The following is a 9,561-nucleotide window of genomic DNA, read 5'->3' as shown; positions in this document are numbered from 1 at the left end:
CAGTAGTCCATATTAGACGTACTGAACATATTTATGGCCAAAGGGTACTTGATCTTCAACTTTTTATATATAACTACTGACTCCTTCTGGTGATATATCAGCCATAAATTATTGCAAATTAGACCTACTGAACAAAATTCTGGCAAATTAGTCGTCAATCATGAACTTTCTATCCATACTCATTGACTCGCTCTAATGTTACTTCAGCCATACCTGAGCCCATGTGTGACCTACTGAACATATTTCTGGAAAATTAGTCATCAGTCATGAATTTATACTCCTTCTGATGTTAGATCATCCAGACAGTCGTCCATATTTGACCTAATGAACATATTTATGGCCAAAGGGTACTTGATCTTGAACTTTTTATACATAACTATTGACTCCTTCTGATGATACGTCAGCCATAAAGTATAGTATATTCGACCTAATGGACATCTTTCTTGCAACTTAGTCCTCAATCATGAACTTTTCATGCATACAAATTGACTTCTTCTGATGATACGTCAGCCATAGAGTATTGCATATTTGACCTAATGGATATATTTCTGGCCTAAGATTATTCGAATCTGAACTTTTTATACATTTGTTAGATTTTGCTATATTTGGCTGAGCAGTCGTTTGTGGTGGCTCGCCAATGTATTAGATTTCTCTAATACATAAAATAAGTAAGCTTGACCAGAGTTCTTGTGGGGAGAAGAATTTATTGAAGGTAGTAGTGTAGCACAGTTCTTCAGCATCAATGTCAGCGTGTCGGCCTTCAAAAGATCTTAACCCAAAGTTCTGTCTGTGGGACAGAACTTTATACATGAAGACAAAAGGGCTACAAACAATAGAAAATTGTTAGGACCTCCCACAGGAGATCGATCTACCCTGCAATCTATTCTAAGCAATGCTGTTTCTTTGTCATTCACACCCATCAGTTTCTGTGGGCCACACGTCTGTATGGGCCATTTGGTTCACACCTTTACAGACACAGACAGAGTTGATTGCATCTGAGACACAGTCACAATGTAAATGCATCTAACTAAAGATAATGAAAATACACATAATCTTTCAATCCCCCCTTTGATCATTTTCAATCATAAAACAAACTTTCATAAATCATGTATACAGCATGCTGCATACAGGTTCCATTACTTAAGATAATGACAGAATAATTTTGACATTGTGATCTTGAGGAAGTGGCGGATAGTGTTGTGTTCTGTGGACGTTCAGGCATGTTCAGCTAGGTGGCCAGTGCAGTGCGCTCTAGGTGTTGGATGTCTTTGGTCATCCTCTGGAATGCTGGAACACCTGCAATCACACAAAAGAGAAAAGGGAAACGTATCTTGTTAAGGAAAATATTTTAATCAAATAACTCCTAACTGCTCCTAAAACTGTCCCTATTTAATATTAGCAGGACACTACTGTTTATCAGTAGCTGTATGTTTATGTCTTCGTCCTCAGGCGACAAGCTAGAGCCTAAAAACCTTAGTCCCGCCATATCTGGACTCTGATAAACACTACTGCCATCTATCCCTTGTCTCTAGGCAGATATTTCAAATCCCACTGGCTCATGTCAATCCACTTTTCTTTTCTTTGCACCTTAACTGCTCCATCAGCTACCAAGAGATCCTGACGTGGGCTTTTCCACCTGTATTCTCGCAGTGACCTCTGAGTTTTTTGAATTGTTACTATACCAGGGCCCCCCTTTGGATGTGTCAAAACTTTATCCTTGGCATTGTGTACAGCCAGGCTGAGTCTTTCATCAGTTTGAATAAGGCTGTCAGATGTTAGATTTTCATTGGGCATGGGCCGGCCTGTGACATGTTCAAAGAAGCATAGTCCTGTTTTCCTGTGGTCATCCTCACTGCATTGGTTGTCTTCATGCAGTTCAATTCCATTTTCCATCAGTGATGTTTTTTCTTCTTTGTGCACTTCATTCTGCATCTGTTTACTGTCTGGTTGTCTGTCTTGCTCAAGCTGTCTTAATGCCGCTGTATGTGCACCTCTCCCCTTTACGGCTTGTTTAGCAGCACCGTCTACTAGGACATCATCTTTGGCTTCAGTTGTTGGATGAGATGTCACTAGTTGGTGCTGCAGAGAGAGGTTCTTCAGTTTTCCTGCGGCTCAAAAGCCTTTAGCAGAGTCTGTTTTTGCTTGTCTGTCAACTGCTGAAACCTCTTCAACAGGTTGTCCTCATCATCGCTTTGATGTGTCAAAATCAGCTTGCAATCACGAACCCAGTGTCCTTCCTCATTGCAATACCTGCATCTTCCTTGACTTTTTGCTTTTGGGTATCTCACATATTTACTTTCTTCATACCCCGTTGTATGACAAGGTTTTGGTTTGCAAAGCTCTGAGATTGACTTCCTGTGTTCTTTCAATCTTTGCTGACCATTCAACAATCTGCATGAATGCTGTTCCAATGCTGTCCCAGTCATCATACCTAATTTTAAGGGCTTTAGAAGTCTCAGGTTTCAGTCCATTTACAAATGCAGTTTTAAGAGGCATGCCAGTCTCTTTACTGAGATCTTCATTGTTGTTTACACCGGCATATTCCAAACAAATTTGTATGAAGCGCTCTTCATACTCAGCAACACTTTCTCCTGTCTTCTGCATGCATGAGGTAATTTTAGCCCAATTAACCTTTGCAGGCTTCAGTTCAAACAAGAATGTTCGTACAGCTTCCCATCCAGCCTCAATGTTCGCTTGAGACTCACCAGTCCTTCTTTCAACAATTTCTATTATTCTCTTTTGGTCATTGTCCCTTAAGTTCACATTAACAATCATCACTCTGTCTAGTGGATGTAAATTGTAGATTTTCTGCAAATGCTGAAGAAATTGCCAAGCTTTCCGTGGTTGTTTGTACACATCTGGCAAATCTTTTGACCATTTGTCAACTTGCTCTGGAGTAGCTGGCTGGTATGTTCTATGTGGAACATAGTTCTTTACCACTTTTGTTACAGTGCGAGTTTGACGTTCACCATTTTCCTCATACTCCTCCTCATTGTCAATTTCAACTTCAGTCCTTCTGTTTTTGACAATTACAGGAGCAAGTCTAACCTTCAAGTTGTCCTTTATGATATCAGCATGTGTGTTGACATCGCTGTCAGAGTTCACTGTGGAACTGCTGTCACTTTCTCCAAGCGGATAAAAATCTTGTTGATCCTCATTCTTTTGGAGATCACTGAATGGGCAAAGAAACTCTTGTTCTGCTTTGCTGCTAGATATTATGGAATGACTCTTTTGTCCAAAACAGTCTTTTGATTCTAATCATTTGGAAAGCAAAGTTAACAAATTGGCCTTCTCATTTAGTAGTCTTTCTTTGTCCTTCTTTTCATTCTGCAATTGTTCAGCCAGTGCTCGAACCTTTGCTTTCTCTGCTTTGTTCTCACGTAGTAATTTGTCAGTCTCACACTTCTGTAGATGCTGTTGAATTTGTTTGACCAAAATTACAGACAAGCCATCTCTATTGGTGTTTGCTCTTAAGCGCTGCATCTTTCCATATGCCCTTTTAATGTCCGGCAAGGCCCATTGTCCATTCTCTGAGTGCCTGATGTTGTACTTCTGGCAGATGTCACCCTGGCACTTCCTTAGTCCCAGCCTTTTGTCCAAATATTCATTCAAATTTTCCATCATCTGATCAATAGTAACATTTGGAGGTTCTGTTCCATGTCTTTCTGTTGTTGGCCTCAATGCAGGGCCATTACCATTGTTTTGTGCAGACTCAGCCATGGCAAGTACAGGAGATGTGCCCTCAGAGGTGTGAAACAGAACAAAAGGTGTTAGAGCCATTGAAGGTGCTTATTCTCAGCAATCTTTTAGACTGACCATTTCAGATACACAGACAAATCAATCCAAAATACAAAATTGTCTATTATAGACTCCACTTGTACTCCTAACCATTTCCTAACAATCTAATGTTAAATAACAGTTTTAATGTTATTCTTTTTAGTCTGCTAACTCAGCTTAGTTTTCAATACTACATTTAAGACAAAACATTCATTTTTAGGCTAATACTCCTTGTTTCATGTCTGAAAACTTCTGACTGAAAAGACTTGTTCAATTCTAGTCCTAGCTCACAAGGCTGAGTTTAGTTCAAATTTATCTCTTAGACAATTTACTTTAGATCAGTCAGCATCTTTCATCGGAAGGCAAACAAACTTATAGTTTCATGGCTTTAGGCCAACATCTTCTAACCCAGTTAGAGCATTTATTAAAGCTAAAATAGTGGCTACTGAATTAGCACCCAGTCAGGAATTCCCAATTCTTGCAGCAACATCAGTCCCAAACTATTTGTGGCCCCTTAATCTTGTAGTGGCTACTGAATTAGCAGAAGTCAATATTAGACCCACTGAACATATTTCTGGCAAATTAGTCCTCCATGATGAACTTTCTATACATACTCATTCACTCAATCTGATGTTTTTTCAGCAATACATGAGCCCATGTATGACCTACTTGAACATGTTTCTGGAAAATTAATCCTCAAGATCATCCAGACAGTAGTCCATATGTGACCTGTTTCTATGACATATTTCTGGCCAAAGGGTACTTGATCTCCAACTTTTTATATTTTACTATTTACTCCTTCAGATGATATGTCAGCCATAAAGTATTGCATATTTGACCTAATTGACATCTTTCTGGCAAATTAGTCCTCAATCATGAACTTTTTATACATACAAATTGACTGCTTCTGATGATACGTCAGCTATAGTGTATTCCATATATGACCTAATGGATACATTTCTGACCCAAGATTATTAGAATCTGAACTTTTTATACATTTCTATTCACTCCTTCTGATGTTACTTCACCCATACAGAAGTCAATATTAGACCCACTGAACATATTTCTGGCAAATTAGTCCTCCATGATGAACTTTCTATACATACGCATTCACTCACTTTGATGTTATTTCAGCAATACATGAGCCCATGTATGACTTACTGAACATATTTCTGGCCAAAATGTACATGATCTCCAACTTTTTATATTTTACTATTTACTCCTTCTGATGATATGTCAGCCATAAAGTATTGTATATTTGACCTAATGGACATATTTCAGGCAAATTAGTCCTCCATGATGAACTTTCTATACATATTCATTGTTTCACTGTTACTTCAGCCATACATGAGCCCATGTCTGATCTTCTAAAACATTTTTCTGGAAAATTAGTCCTTGATCATGAACTTTTCCTACATACAAATTGACTGCTTCTGATGATACATCAGCCTTAGAGTATTGCATATTTGACCTAATGGATATATTTCTGTCCTAAGATTATTCAAATCTGAACTTTTTATATATTTCTATTCACTCCTTCTGATTTTATTTCACCCATACAGAAGTCAATATTAGACCAACTGAACATATTTCTGGCAAATTAGTCCTCCATGATGAACTTTCTATACATAGTTATTCACTCAATCTGATGTTATTTCAGCAATACATGAGCCCATGTATGACCTACTTGATCATGTTTCTTGAAAATTTCTCCTCAAGCTCATCCAGACTGTAGTCCACATGTGACCTACTGAACATATTTCTGGCCAAAGTGTACATGATCTCGAACTTTTTATATTTTACTATTTAATCCTGATGATATGTCAGCCATAAAGTATTGCAGATTTGACCTAATACACATCTTTTTGGCAAATTAGTCCTCCAAGATGAACTTTCTATACATATTCATTGTCTCACTATGTTACTTTAGCCATACATGAGCCCATGTCTGATCTTCTGAACATTTTTCTGGAAAATGAGTCCTTGATCATGAACTTTTCATACATACAAATTGACTGCTTCTGATAATACGTCAGCCATTGTGAATTGCATATTTGACCTAATGAATACATGTCTGGCCCAAGATTATTAGAATCTAAACTTTTTATACATTTCGATTTATTACTTCTGATTTTACTTCACCTATACAGAAGTCAATATTAGACCTACTGAACAAAATTCTGGCAAATTAATCCTCAATCATGAACTTTCTATAAATAATCATTGACTTGCTCTCTGATGTTACTTCAGCCATACCTGAGCCTCTGTGTGACTTACTGAACATGTTTCTGGAAAATTACTCCTCAATCATGAACTTATAATTCATCTGATGTTAGATCATCCAGACAGTAGTCCATATTTGACCTACTAAACATATCTAAGGCAAAAGGGTACTTGATATTGAACTTTTTTTATTTTACTATTGACTCCTTCTGATGATACCTCAGCCATAAAGTATTGCATATTTGAACTAATGGACATCTTTCTGGAAAATTAGTCCTCAATCATGAACTTTTTATACATACAAATTCTCTGCTTCTGATGATACGTCAGCCTTAGAGTATATTGCATGTTTGACCTAATGGATATATTCCTGGCCTAAGTTTATTTGAATCTGAACTTTTTATACATTTCTATTTACTCCTTCCGATGGTACTTCACCCATACAGATGTCAATATTAGACCAACTGAACATATTTCTGGCAAATTAATCCTCCATGATGAACTTTCTATACATACTCATTCACTCACCTTGATGTTATTTCAGCAATAACGTTACATGAGCCCATGTATGACCTACTTGATCATATCTCTGGAAAACTACTCCTCAAGATCATCCAGATAATAGACCATATTAGACGTACTGAACATATTTATTGCCATTAGAATCTTGATCTTCAACTTTTTATATAAATCTACTGACTGCTTCTGATGATATATCAGCCATAAATTATTGCATATTCGCCTACTGAACAAAATTCTAGCAAATTAGTCCTTGATCATGAACTTTCTACACATATTCATTGTCTCACTATGATGTTACTTCAGCCATACCTGAGCCTCTGTGTGACCTACTGAACATGTTTCTGGAAAATTACTCCTCAGTCATAAATTTATAATCCATCTGATGTTAGATCATCCAGACAATAGTCCATATTTGAACTACTGAACATATATCTGGCAAAGAGGGTACTTGATCTTGAACTTTTTCTATTTTACTATTGACTCCTTCTGATGATACATCAGCCATAAAGTATTGCATATTTGACCTAATGGAAGACTTTCTTGAAAATTAGTCCTCAATCATGAACTTTTTATACATACAAATTGACTGCTTCTGATGATACGTCAGCCTTAGAGTATTGCATATTTGACCTAATGAATATATTTCTGGCCTAAGATTATTTAAATCTGAACTTGTTATACATTTCTATTTACTCCTTCTGATTTTACTTCACCATTACAGATGTCAATATTAGACCCACTGAACATATTTCTGGCAAATTAATCCTCCATGATGAACTTTCTATACATACACATTCACTCACTCTGATGTTATTTCAGCAATACATGAGACCATGTATGACCTACTTGAACATGTTTATGGAAAATTACTCCTCAAGATCATCCAGACAGTAGTCCATATGTGACCTACTGAACATATTTCTGGCCAAAGGGTACATGATCTCCAACTTTTTATATTTTACTATTTGCTCTTTCTGAAGCAAATATGTCAGCCATAAAGTATTGCATATTTGACCTAATGGACATCTTTCAGGCAAATTAGTCCTCCACGATGAACTTTCTATACATATTCATTGTCACACTATGATGGTACTTCAGCCATACATGAGCCCATGTCTGATCTTCTGAACATTTTTCTGGAAAATTAGTCCTTGATTATGAACTTTTCATAAATACAAATTGTCTGCTTCTGATGATACGTCAGCCACTGTGAATTGCATTTTGACCTAATGGATACATTTCTGGCCCAAGATTATTAGAATCTGAAGTTTTTATACATTTCGATTCATTCCTTCTGATGTTACTTCACCCATACAGAAGTCAATATTAGACCTACTGAAAAAAATTCTGGCAAATTAATCCTCAGTCATGAACTTTCTATATATAATCATCGACTCGCTCTGATGTTACTTCAACCATACCTGAGCCTTCTGGAAAATTACGCCTCAATCATGAACTTATAATCCATCTGATGTTAGATCATCCAGACAGTAGTCCATATTTGATCTACTGAACATATATCTGGCAAAAGGGTACTTGATATTGAACTTTTTTTATTTTACTATTGACTCCTTCTGATGATACCTCAGCCATAAAGTATTGCATATTTGAACTAATGGACATCTTTCTGGAAAATTAGTCCTCGATCATGAACTTTTTATACATACAAATTGTCTGCTTCTGATGATACGTCAGCCTTAGAGTATATTGCATGTTTGACCTAATGGATATATTCCTGGCCTAAGTTTATTTGAATCTGAACTTTTTATACATTTCTATTTACTCCTCATGGTACTTCACCCATACAGATGTCAATATTAGACCCACTGAACATATTTCTGGCAAATTAATCCTCCATGATGAACTTTCTATACATACTCATTCACTCACCTTGATGTTATTTCAGCAATAAAGTTACATGAGCCCATGTATGACCTACTTGATCATATCTATGGAAAACTACTCCTCAAGATCATCCAGATAATAGCCCATATTAGACGTACTGAACATATTTATTGCCAAAGGGTCCTTGATCTTCAACTTTTTATATATAACTACTTACTGCTTCTGATGATATATCGGCCATAAATTATTGCATATTCGCCTACTGAACAAAATTCTAGCAAATTAGTCCTCGTTCATGAACTTTCTACACATATTCATTGTCTCACTATGATGTTACTTCAGCCATACATGAGCCCATGTTTGATCTTCTGGACATTTTTCTGGAAAATTAGTCCTTGATCATGAACTATTCATACACAAAAATTGACTGCTTCTGATGATCCGTCAGCCATTGTGAATTGCATTCTGGCAAATTAATCCTCAGTCATGAACTTTCTATAAATAATCATTGACGCGCTGTGATGTTACTTCAGCCATACCTGAGCCTCTGTGTGACCTACTGAACATGTTTCTGGAAAATTACTCCTCAATCATGAACTCATCTGATGTTAGATCATCCAGACAGTAGTCCATATTTGACCTACTGAACACATATCTGGCAAAAGGGTACTTGATATTGAACTTTTTTTATTTTACTATTAACTCCTTCTGATGATACGTCAGCCATAAAGTTTTGCATATTTGACCTAATGGACATTTTTCTGGCAAATTAGTCCTCACTTTTTATACATACTAATTGACTGCTTCTATTGATACGTCAGCCATAGAGTATTTGCATATTTGACCTAATGGATATATTTCTGGCCTAAGATTATTAGAATCTGAACTTTTTATACATTTCTATTTACTCCTTCTGATTTTACTTCACCCATACAGATATCAATATTAGACCCACTGAACATATTTCTGCCAAAAAATTAATCCTCCATGATGAACTTTCTATACATACACATTCACTCACTCTGATGTTATTTCAGCAATACATGAGACCATGTATGACCTACTTGAACATGTTTATGGAAAATTACTCCTCAAGATCATCCAGACAGTAATCCATATGTGACCTACTGAACATATTTCTGGCCAAAGGGTACATGATCTCCAACTTTTTATATTTTACTATTTACTCCTTCT

The 9,561-nt window shown here is 36.5% G+C and overlaps 1 long non-coding RNA gene across 1 annotated transcript; it reads right to left on the bottom strand.

Moving 5' to 3' along the window:
• Nucleotides 1-592: 592 nt before the first annotated feature.
• Nucleotides 593-8,513, bottom strand: LOC127523558 (uncharacterized). The gene is made up of 3 exons (XR_007932898.1): nt 8,458-8,513; nt 6,529-6,573; nt 593-1,296 (listed from the first exon to the last, which is right to left on the bottom strand). It is a non-coding gene; the product is annotated as an uncharacterized LOC127523558 (long non-coding RNA).
• Nucleotides 8,514-9,561: the final 1,048 nt, after the last annotated feature.

The sequence above is a fragment of the Ctenopharyngodon idella genome, chromosome 12 (assembly GCF_019924925.1).
Source record: "Ctenopharyngodon idella isolate HZGC_01 chromosome 12, HZGC01, whole genome shotgun sequence".
NCBI classification, from domain to species: Eukaryota; Metazoa; Chordata; class Actinopteri; order Cypriniformes; family Xenocyprididae; genus Ctenopharyngodon; species Ctenopharyngodon idella.
Note: the sequence above shows the minus strand (reverse complement) of the source record. Positions and strands in the feature narration are given on the sequence as shown.